The sequence below is a fragment of the Hyla sarda genome, chromosome 11 (genome assembly GCF_029499605.1).
Source record: "Hyla sarda isolate aHylSar1 chromosome 11, aHylSar1.hap1, whole genome shotgun sequence".
Taxonomy (NCBI): Eukaryota; Metazoa; Chordata; class Amphibia; order Anura; family Hylidae; genus Hyla; species Hyla sarda.
Genome location: NC_079199.1, coordinates 100037119 through 100049742, shown reverse-complemented (window position 1 = coordinate 100049742; position 12624 = coordinate 100037119).

Here is a 12624-nt window from a genome sequence, read left to right as displayed (position 1 = left end):
GCCGCATTCTAGGATTAGTGTTCCCAACCAGTGTGCCTCCAGCTGTTGCAAAACTACAGCTCCAAGTATGCCCGGACAGCCTTTGATAGATCAGTGGTTTCCAAACTGCAGACCACCAGATTTTGCTAAACTACAACTCCCAGCATGCTGGGAGTTGGAGTTTTGCAACATCTGGAGGTCCAAAGTGTGGAGACCACTGCAATAAAGGATATCCAGGATTGCCAGCAGTATTCACACAGGGACTTCCTTTCCCTTACTTGTCTGGTCATTCACAGGACAGTATGCTGGGAATTGTCACTTTGCAACATCTGGAGGTCTAAAGTTTGGAGACCACTGCAGTAGATGATATCCAGGATTGCCAGCAGTAATCACACAGGGACTTCCTTTCCCTTACTTGTCTGGTCAGTCACAGGACAGTATGCTGAGAGTTGTAGCTTTGCAACAGCTGGAGGCACTCTGGTTGCAAAACACTGTGTTAGATTCTTCACTGTACCATTACTGTACCAGTTGGTGTCAGTTGTGCTATGACCCAATTCCAGTGCAAAAGAAAAAGAGCTGAATGGACCCAGAATGGTACAGAGAGCAACGTCAATGTGAATCTTAGCCTTAAAAATCCTTCCTGATCATAACAACCACAGATTGGCAGAGAAAGGAGCAATCGATGAACCCATGTCAATGGCGGGATTTTTACAAAGTTCCATATATTACAACATAAACATCATATTAGGGCTTATTCACACTGCGTTCGGTGCCAAACAACAAAGACGAACGGAGCCCTTTTTATAAGGATACCACTGGGTCCCTATGGATCCCCATTGACTTGAATGGGGTCCGGTATTTTACAGGAGTTGAGCGGAGAAAAAATATTGTCACAAAAGAAAAAGACAACAAGGAAAAAAGTGCACAACCACCAATATATGTAAAAAAAAAAAAATAAAAAAAAAAAAATATATATATATATATATATATATATAAATAAATAAATAAATATATATATATTTATTATACAAATATAAGGAAAAATGACCAGATAAATATTCAAAATCTATTAAAAACACACACCAACACCTTAATATAGCAGTGAATAAGCCAGTGTTTCCCAACCAGGGTGCCTCCAGCTGTTGAAAAAACTACAACTCCCAGCATGCCCGGACAGCCAAAGGCTGTCCGGGCATGCTGGGAGTTGTAGTTTTGCAACAGCTGGGGGCACCCTGGTTGGGAAACACTGGAATAAGCTCCAAAATGCAGTAATAAGCTAATAATCGAGTAATACTCAATAACAACTAATAATAAATAAATGCAATAACAGTACGGATGGAATATGTATACAATATCCACATTATTAAGTGGAAGTTCAGTCACCAAGTCTGTTCATAGAGCCCATATTTTAGGAGGGAATCAGCCCTACGTGTTTTGTCACGTTATGACTTCATCAAGGGTGAACTATATCCATCATTACATATGACAGGATACGCAGCATTGATGACGTATTTATGGGCTGGTAGCGTGAGTGCTGAGCTGGTTGAGACCATGTGGTGGTTTGGGGGCATAGCGCCACACACCAACACCTGAATATAGCAGTGAATAAGCCAGTGTTTCCCAACCAGGGTGTCTCCAGCTGTTGCAAAACTACAACTCCCAGCATGCCCAGACAGCCAAAGGCTGTCCGGGCATGCTGGGAGTTGTAGTTTTGCAACAGCTGAGGGCATCCTGGTTGGGAAACACTGGAATAAGCTCTAAAATGCAGTAATAAGCTCAGAACTACTAATAATAAATAAATGCAATAACAGAACGGATGGAATATGATGGAATATCCACATTATTGAGTGGAAATTCAGTCACCAAGTCTGTACATAGAGCCCATATTTTAGGAGGGAAGCGGCCCTACGGGTTTTGTCACGTTATGACTTCATCAAGGGTGAACTATATCCATCATTACATATGACAGGATACGCAGCATTGATGACGTATTTATGGGCTGGTAGCGTGAGTGCAGAGCTGATTCAGACCATGTGGTGGTGTGGGGGCAATGTGTGGGGGCAGGAGGGTGAGTATTACAGTGCAAAATTATAAAGAAGCGCCATATTTTGATTTTGCTAGAGTGTGAACCACACAAACCAGCAAGCAAGTAAAGAGAATTTACTTACTAGGATATAGAAAGCGGAAATAGGGGAAACTGAAAAATTTTGAAAAATGCGCAACATGGGGACTTTCAGAGGATAAAATTGAGGAACAGAAATTAAGCATTTTGGAGAGACAGTCATAAGAGTCACTGAGCTGATGGTGACTGTGATAGTTTCAACACAGCTGCTGCTATATATAGTATTCTCCATAATATTGTGTACCGTGACATAATACATTGTCCCATCGACTGAAACCTTCCACCCAGCAGAGATTTGATATCTAAGAGGCCATACTACACTATCCCAAAATGTGGTATCTGTGGATCAATTATATACATGCCTTAAATGGTAACATAAATGGTAAATGACTCCTAAACAACAACTCTAAATTCTCGGCCATAGGGTGTCTCACTTCCCTACAATCTGCTGTTCACTGCCTGTTATCAGGCTCAGTCTGTCTCTAGTAACAGAGACACTAAGACCAAACACACAATTTGAGGTGGGGCTTAGATCGTACCGGAAATCTTTGAGCCTGTCTGCCTCCTTCAGAGTATCCAAACTGGGTTTGAAAGGTAAATCAAGGCTTCCCTCTTATCTCTCACCACCATAAAGTTCTAAACAGCTGTTTTGTAGGGCAGCATTGTGGCTCAGTGGGTAGCACTGTTGCCTGGCTGTGCTGGGGTCCCACCAATGAGTTTGTATAATCTCCCTGTGTTTGTGTGGGGTTTCTCCAGGAATTTTAGTTTCCCCCCCACACTTCAAAAACATACTGTGAGTTTGTGAGTCCCAAGGGGACAGGGAACCAATTTGAGTGTACAACGCTGTAGATTCTGTGTGTGCTATATAAATAAAGAATTATTATTAGTAGTAATAAATATCAGTGATAGTACTACCGTATTTACACAGTGCTGCCTCTTGAATGTAATCTCTACCTCTATCCCTCCCTTTAGCCCGCAGTTTGTCATCATTATCATTAGCAGCATTTCATTGCTTAGTCTCCTTCTTTTCTACTCACTTTGGACCGTCTTGCAAATCCAGTGCATCAGTTACCCCTCCCCAATTTGCCATCTATAGTAGTGTACTGTAAATAGTCCCCAGCACAATGCCACCCTGTCTATCCAGTGCACATACTCCAGTGCTATGTCATGGCATAGCAGAGAGGAGTTGGTGCTGTCTTGTGAATGACCAGATAAGTAAGGGAAAGGAAGTCCCTGTGTGAGTACTACTGGTAATCCTGGATATTATCTATTGCATTGGTCTTCAAACTGTAGACCTCCAGATCTTGCAAAACTACAACTCTCAAGCATGCTGTCCTGTGAATGACCAGACAAGTAAAGGAAAGGGAGTCCCTGTGTGAGCACTGCTGGCAATCCTAGATATCATCTATTGCAGTGGTCTTCAAAACCGTGGACCTCCAGATGTTGCAAAACTACATCTCCCAGCATACTGTTCTGTGACTGACCAGACAAGTAAGGGAAAGGAAGTCCCTGTGTGATTACGGCTGGCAATCCTGGATATCATCTACTGCAGTGGTCTCCAAACTTTGGACCTCCAGATGTTGTAAAACTACAATTCCCTGCATACTGTCTTGTGAATGACCAGACAAGTAAGGGAAAGGATGTGCCTGTGTGAGTACCGCTGGCAATCCTGGATATCCTCTATAGCAGTGGTCTCCACACTTTGGACCTCCGGCTGTTGCAGCACTACAACTTCCAGCATGCTGAGAGTTGTAGTTTTGCAACATCTGGAGGTCTACAGTTTGGAAACCACCGATCTATTGTCTGTGGGTGCATTTAGAATTGTGATGTTCCACTAGGCCCTGTCAGGTTGAGTCCCTCTGTCCTAGGGGCCCTCCTGCAGTGTCTCCCCCATAGCCATATGTATAATATATAGTTAGAAAGAAAGGTAATGACCAGCGCTTGACTCAGGAGGGATTCTTTAATACGCCAGGATAGACATACAGGATGACTAAGACATACTAGGTATGACTAAGGCTTCTTAGTGCAAGCCGAAACGCGTCACCTTTTACCGTGTTCCTCTATTTCTATCCTGGCGTATTAATAAAGAATCGTTCCCGAGTCAAGCGCTGGACATTACCTTTTTTTGTACGTTTTCGGATGAAGTCCACGTCAGGTCCATGCGCCTACAACGGGGTGAGCTGTTAGGTATTCTGCTCTGTAATGTATAGTGTTATGTGTGTTATGCCTTAAGGACCTTTGAGTTAGTCACATGATTATGTGTTCACATGATGTGTTTGTTACCCAGAGAGCACCAGCTAACCAGGTGACCTGCAGCTTTACCTATGGGCTCCCTGCTCAGCCCCTTTATAAGAGCGGCGGCCATTACAATCTCTCTCTTGATCCTGAGGAACAGTAAAGACCAGACGTCTCCGAGCCAGTGTCCAGCACATCTGGAGGCCTCAAGCCACCTACAGCCACATGTCAGTAAGTCAATTCTATGTCTACTGTCACTACCTACAGTCCAGTCTAAAGTCAAGTCTATTATAGTCTGCATGGCTGAACTAAAGTCTATCAAAGTCACTACAAGTCCCAGCAATCTGTGAGGTCCTTCTGTGTTACTGGCCACCTCTCTGGGATTCCTGGCCTAGCTGTAGAGACTATTTCCATCTGTCTACCTCAGTAAAGCTACCGTTAACCCTTACCTGGTCTTGGACTATTATTGCCCTGCCTAACATTGGGATAGCGGTACTACCGTACGGGTGGTCACCGGGTAAACAACGCCCTGGCGTCACGAACATTTAGTGGTTAATAACACCTTGCCCCTGGGCCACAACATCTGCCCCCTACATCACACCACCGCTCCCCCCCAGACACCCCGTGGCAGTTTACCACAGAATACATTGTCACTGTGAAAAAGCAAAGAGACCTCTCTACAGTCTCATTCCCAAAACCCCATCGGAGTGTGTCCGCAACGCGCAACGCCGAGGGGAAGACAATTATTCCTAAAGGAGAAGAGACGGGGGGCGTAGACGATTCTGCTGAGGAGACCAGCAGGCCGACTGTCCTCCTGAAAGGTCAGTCCTGATCAGTGTGATCCCGCGGCATCGCTGCTTTACATCAGGAATAACATGAGATCCACATTATTTTGGTTGTTTTTATACTGTAACTATTTTCCGGAGTGCCTCTGCGTTCATGATACGGTCAGGCTTAGCTGTTTGTGCAGTAGGAAGTAGCTGTCTGACTATTGTTGTAAGGCTGCATTCACACCACGTTTCAGAGATCCCGCCAGACCAGCGCAGAATCTCCTTCATTTAAAGGGGTACTCCGCCCCTAGACATCTTATCCCCCCCATCCAAAGGATAGGGGATAAGATGTCTGATTGCAACCCCCACGATCTCCCTGCTGCACTCGGCGTTTGTTTAGGGCGTCAGGTGCAGCGCCGGAGGCTCGTGACGTCACGGCCACGCCCCCTCAATGCAAGTCTATGGGAGGGGGCGTGACGGCAGTCACGCCCCCTCCCATAGACTTGCATTGAGGGGGCGTGGCTGTGACATCACGAGCGGGGCGTGATGTCACGAGCCTCCGCCCCCCATTGCCAGACCAAGTTCGCTCGGTGCACCGGACGTCTGGGGTGCCGCAGCAGAGATGGCGGGGTTCCCCAGCAGCGAGACCCCCGCGATCAGACACCTTATCCCCTTTTGGATAGGGGACAAGATGTCTAGGGGTGGAGTACCCCTTTAAATGCAATGATTGTGACTCCGGTTGGTTCATTTTTGCCCCATATACGGTTTTGTAGCCGGACTGAAAACCGTGGCATCCCTAGTCCCCGCCCCCACTTCCTGGACTCTGCCTGTGCTTCAGCTGGGACAAAGATGATGCTGCAGCTGGACAGGATTATATTCGGAATGGTACGGGGACCCCTAGTGGTGTTTTCTATGAAAAGGAAATAACATGTTTTATAAAATAAGATATATATACATATAAAAGTTTTTAATTCGGACAGTGCCCATTTCAGCGCAGTACCATTTGTCACCACAGCATTATTTTCCCATAGACACGAATACAACAGCGCCACCAGTCACGTTGCAGATCTTCAAAACGAAATAACTTTATAACAAAACGGTGTTCAGACACGACAGACGCATCGTATTAAGCAGCAGGGAAAGCTCTACACCGTATCATGCGTAACAGAGTCGGCGCTAATATTCCTTTAAGGAATTGTTAATCCTAAAACCTGGCTAATGTAGCAAAGATTTAGTTCTTTGGCAAAGAAGTGGCCGAGAAGCAGTCCAAAAAAGCTGATGAGTCATCTTGTTTCCTTTCGGAGGGCACAATGGAGGACCCGCTTGTGGCTTTTAGTTGGGTTAACCTCTATTTGTGTACCACACAGGCCGATTTTCTTTTATATGTGTGTATATATATATATATATATATATATTATACTGTATTATCGCTCTGCCCTTCTGTTCTTAGCACCTCTACTGCAACGCTATAATCATCGAGGTTGTAATACCACTAATACCCCCCTGCTGTAATACCACTAATACCCCAAAAGTGCTGTGCCCGTCATCCCATGGGGAAAATGGGCAGATTTAGGAATTGCCCAAAAAATGCAATGGACCCCTTATTAGATATATATAAGTATATATATATACGTACACAGGCAGGACGCACCAATGATCTATGGTGGTCCGAGAGATCACACATTGATGATCTATGCCAGTCTTACCCAACCAGGGCACCTCCAGCTGTTGCAAAACTACAACTCCCAGCATGCATGTAAAGGTGGAGAACCGCTCCTTTTCAGTCAGCTGACCACAAAGGGTTGCTGGGAGTCGGACCTCCACAGTTTGGCCCATACACATGCACACTCGGCTGAGCGTGCATGTGTGTGCGCTGAGATTCCGTAGTGTGAACATGCCCTAAAGGTGGAGAACCGCTCCTTTTCAGTCAGCTGACCACAAAGGGTTGCTGGGAGTCGGACCTCCACAGTTCGGCCCATACACATGCACACTCGGCTGAGCGTGCACGTGTGTGCTGAGATTCCAAAGTGTCAACATGCCCTAAAGGTGGGGAACCGCACCAGTTCAGTCAGCTGACCGAAAAGGGTTGCTAAGAGACGGACCACCACAGTTCGGATTGTGGTAGCCCATACACGTGCACACTCGGCTGAGCGTGCATGTGCTCTGAATGGTGATAAAGTCATTGATCCGTCTCTTTCCTGACATTTGCTGTAGGGGGACATTTGGCCATCATACACATTAGATCAGTGTTTAACAACCAGTGTGCCTCCAGCTGTTGCAAAACTACAACTCCCAGCATGCCCGGACAGCCGAAGGCTGTCCGGGCATGCTGGGAGTTGTAGTTTTGCAACAGTAGATTTCGTGATTTGATCTTTTTCTTTCCTCTCGCCCTATTTTCTGGAGTTTTCCACCCCCAAGTGGTGAATAAATATCTTGCAGGCCGGGACATCATCCATAAAAAAATAAAAAAAATAATAAAAAATAAACCTAATAGGAAATGAGCCGTGCGCCTCGTCTAGACCGCAGGCTATTTATAGCTCTGGGATATTTTTAGTCTTTATACGCACAGTAGGAGTTTTTGGAATGGAAAAAAAAAAAAAAAAGTTTGTTTCGATCCGTGTCTTAAAAGACCAAAGTGCATTTAGAGAGTAAGTGAAGGAAGTGACTGTGTACACACCGGGGGTTATCAATAGGGCTCTGGTCTCTGCCCTACAAGAACAATGGGGCTATTTTAGAGGCATGAATAGGCAAAACGTGTGCGAGGGTTAGCGCCAGGATACCAGGAACCAAATATCGTACCGCAATACCGCGCTGCCCCCAGACCTAGCCGAGACCCCCCCCAACCATAATCCCCTTGTGGAATCTGGGCCAAGCTTAAATAGAGGTTTCATTTTCTCCTTAATTTAATTTAAAAATAAAAAAAAGGAACCATTAAGAAAAGAAAATATTTTTTTTTTTAAAATAACAAAGCATTAAAAATTAATACATGAATAAAATAACTTATATGATAAAAAATTAATAAATACATAATAAATATAACATATATATATATATATATATATATATATATATATATATATATATAGAGTAAATTTGAGTAGCCGTATTAGTCCAGTGATGCAGATGCAAAATCAAAAATGTTGCAGTATCTTGTAATAACCTTTTTTTTTATTGGACTAATGGAATTTTGTAGAGAAGCTTTCGGGATTCCTCCCTTTATCAAGTCCAAAGCAAATCTAGGTTCACAAGCAGAAGACACAGGTTATATATTATTTTCATTAATATATAATTATTACTATTACCTTAAAAAAAAAAAAAAAAAAAAAATTATATATATATATATATATATATAAATAAATATAATTATTATTACCATTAAGAATAACATAAAAAATAAATAAATATATATATGTATATATATATATATATATATATATATATATATATAATTATTATTACTATTAATAAATGAACTACATGTAAATGCAATTATTTGTGAACCAAATACTGTTTTTTAGGAAAGATTTGCCAGACTAACAGTATTTTTTTTTTTTTTTTTATTATTTATCCTAAAATATGTGGCTACTGACTTTATTTAAAGGGGTATTCCAGGCCTAAACTTTTTTTTTTTATATATATCAACTGGCTCCAGAAAGTTAAACAGATTTATAAATTACTTCTATTAAAAAATCTTAATCCTTCCAATAGTTATTAGCTTTTGAAGTTGAGTTGCTGTTTTCTGTCTAACTACTTTCTGATGACTCAACGGGAGCTGTCCAGCTCTTATGGGGATATTTTTTTTCCATCATGCACAGCTCCCGGGACGTGACATCATCATTGAGCAGTTAGACAGAAAACTTCAGAAGCTAATAACTATTGGAAGGATTAAGATTTTTTAATAGAAGTAATTTACAAATCTGTTTAACTTTCCGGAGCCAGTTGATATATATATATAAAAAGTTTTTGCCTGGAATACCCCTTTAACCCCTTTCGGACATAGAGATTTTTGATAGTTAAAAAAAAAAAAAAAAATATTATATATATATATTGTTATAGTTTAAAATATTTTTAACGGAAAAATAAACAATATTAAAAAAATAATACTAAGATAATGTACACAGTGCTAAGCTAATGCACACAGTGATGTGACAGTACTAAGATAATGCACACAGTGATGTCACAGTAATAAGAATGCACACAGTGATGTGACAGTACTAAGATAATGCACACAGTGATGTCACAGTACTAAGATAATGCACACAGTGATGTTACAGTCCTAAGATAATGCACACAGTGATGTCACAGTACTAAGATAATGCACACAGTGATGTCACAGTACTAAGCTAATGCACACAGTGATGTCACAGTACTAAGATAATGCACACAGTGATGTCACAGTACTAAGATAATGCACACAGTGATGTCACAGTACTAAGCTAATGCACACAGTGATGTGACAGTACTAAGATAATGCACACAGTGATGTCACAGTACTAAGATAATGCACACAGTGATGTTACAGTCCTAAGCTAATGCACACAGTGATGTCACAGTACTAATATAATGCACAGTGATGTTACAGTCCTAAGATAATGCACACAGTGATGTCACAGTACTAAGATAATGCACACAGTGATGTTACAGTATAGAGTAAATATGCAGTGATGTCACTGTGTTAGGGTGGGGTAGAATAAAATGGCAGGGGCCAGGGCGCAGAATTTATACTCTTACCTTTGTAACTTGCTAATCTTCTGTTCTCTTGCAGTCTCAAATCTTTCCTGACCCCAGCAGGCCTCTGTGTGAGTCTGAGATCACATGCACAACTGGGGCCAGGGCCAAAAAGGGGGAGGAGCTGAGCAGAGAGGCCAAGATTGCTGAGTGTATGGCAGTGTTTCACAATCAAATGTTTCAAAACTACAACTCCCAGCATGCCCGGACAGCCTTTGGCTGTCCGGGCATGCTGGGAGTTGTAGTTTTGCAACAGCTGGAGGCATGCTGGGAGTGTTTCCTGCTTGGGAAACACTGATATAGGGACTCACTCAGCAGGTGACATTCGGGACACTTTTTTTATTTGAGGAACAGGCCCCGAATGTTTTAATCCAGTGACGCCCCTGGCTGTCAGCATATTACAGAGGTCAAAGTCACATATCTTGTAAAGTCCTGTAGCTCCGTAATATCCCACAGCCCATCAGCTATTTTCCCCCTGTGCCGAACTTTGCTACTAGAGTTGAGCGAACTTACAGTAAATTCGATTCGTCACGAACTTCTCGGCTCAGCAGTTGATGACTTATCCTGCATAAATTAGTTCAGCTTTCAGGTGCTCCGGTGGGCTGGAAAAGGTGGATACAGTCCTAGGTAAGAGTCTCCTAGGACTGTATCCACCTTTTCCAGCCCACGGGAGCACCTGAAAGCTGAACTAATTTATGCAGGAAAAGTAATCAACTGCTGAGCCGAGAAGTTCGTGACGAATCGAATTTACTGTAAGTTCGCTCATCTCTATTTGCCACCACAGAAAAGAAAGATAAAAGAAAAAAAAAGTAGCAAAGTAGAAATATTTACAGAAAAATAAAATGGTGTCCCTTGAAGTGAAGCTCCATAAAAGTTTATGATCCTCCGAGGCTCCTAGTACTGATGCTGTAAATTCATGCACGCTCGCTCCTGGCAGCCGTGCGTGCGCTCCCCCAGGCAAAGTGACCGAGCGAGCACAGCAGAACGCTAGTCCCATCCGCAGCTTTGTCCATGACTCGTGGACAAGCTAATGCTGCTGCAGGACTTGTCAGTGTCCCAGGAGGTATGGGGACCCCTAGTGACGTAACTATCAAAGACATTTAATAAAATGTGATTTATTTATTTTTTTATAAAGAAGTATATTAGAAAAACTATTGTTTTGCCAAGATGTACAACATAGCAAAAGTTTTGTTTTTGTGCTTAGCGGAAGGGTACATGGGTATGCAAGGGCGACGTGGTCCGCCCGCACCCGCACGAGCAGGCTTAGCGGAGGGGGTACGTGGTTATGTGGAGGCAGCGTGGTCAACCCGCATGAGCGTGCTTGGCAGAGGGGTACACGGGTATGCGGAGATGGCGTGGTCAACCCACCACGAGTCAGGCGACGTCGCACAACCAATAAGAATCATTCTCAAGCACCACGTGTGAGCGAGAAGAACTTTGATCTCAAGCGCCAAGTTTGAACGGAGTCATTTTGTTAAAACTGGTTTTCTCTACTTTAAACCATTTTCAATTGACATTCGGTTTTTGATTAGCAGTAGGGCTGCACGATATGGGGAAAATGTGCCATTGCAATTATGGGCCTAAATGTAGCGATTTTGATATGCGTTGCGATATAATAAACGGTGAAATCCCGCCATTTCATGTCCAATCTCCTTCATTTTACAACTATCCACCCATTTTATGCCCACCGCCCATTTCACATCTCCCCTGTCACATTCTCCCCTCATGGTCACATCTTCTCCCATCACATCTCCCCCCCCTGTCACATTCCTCCTGTCCCATCCCCCGTCACATTCCCCCCCCTTGTCACATCCCTCCCCGTCACATTCCCCCCTTGTCACATCCCTCCCCGTCACATTCCCCCCTTGTCACATTCCCCCCCCCGTCCCATCCCTCCCCGTCACATTCCCCCCGTCCCATTCCCCCTTGTCACATTCTCCCCCCTTGTCACATTCCTCCTGTCACATTCTCCCCCCTTGTCACATCCACCCCCTGTCCCATTTTTCCTTCTATGAACAGGAACTATCCTCTATACACACAATCATAAGTTCTTATATCGAGCCCTGTGAGGCCGACAGCAGAGTAATGGTTAAAAATAAATCTGCGCCTGAGGGTTAGGCGTTAAATCTAATTTTACTAAGAACTTTGGGGGAGATTTATTAAAACTTGTGTAGAGGAAAAGTTGCCCATAGCAACCAAATTACTACTTTCATTTTTGAAAAGGCCTCTGAGAAATGAAAGCAGCGATCTGATTGGTTGCTATGGGCAAATGGTTGACTTTGCCTCGGAACAGGTTTTGAGAAATCCCCCCCTTTTTCTTATTTCTCAGCACAATAAGAAATGATACGGTGTACAGGCCGACATTTTCTCCATCCTAAATTTGCCTTGTGGGAGACATTTCAGGAGGTGACCGGCGTCTATAACCAAACATGTCCGGAGAGAAGGAAAATAACCCAGACGTGAAAACCAGAGGCCAGGAGTATAATACAGGATATAACTCAGGATCAGTAATGTACATAACACAGTGACCTCACCAGCAGAATAGTGAGTACAGCTCTGGAGTATAATACAGGATATAACTCAGGATTAGTACAGGATAAGTAATGTAATGTATGTACACAGTGACCTCACCAGCAGAATAGTGAGTACAGCTCTGGAGTATAATACAGGATATAACTCAGGATTAGTACAGGATAAGTAATGTAATGTATGTACACAGTGACCTCACCAGCAGAATAGTGAGTACAGCTCTGGAGTATAATACAGGATATAACTCAGGATCAGTACAGG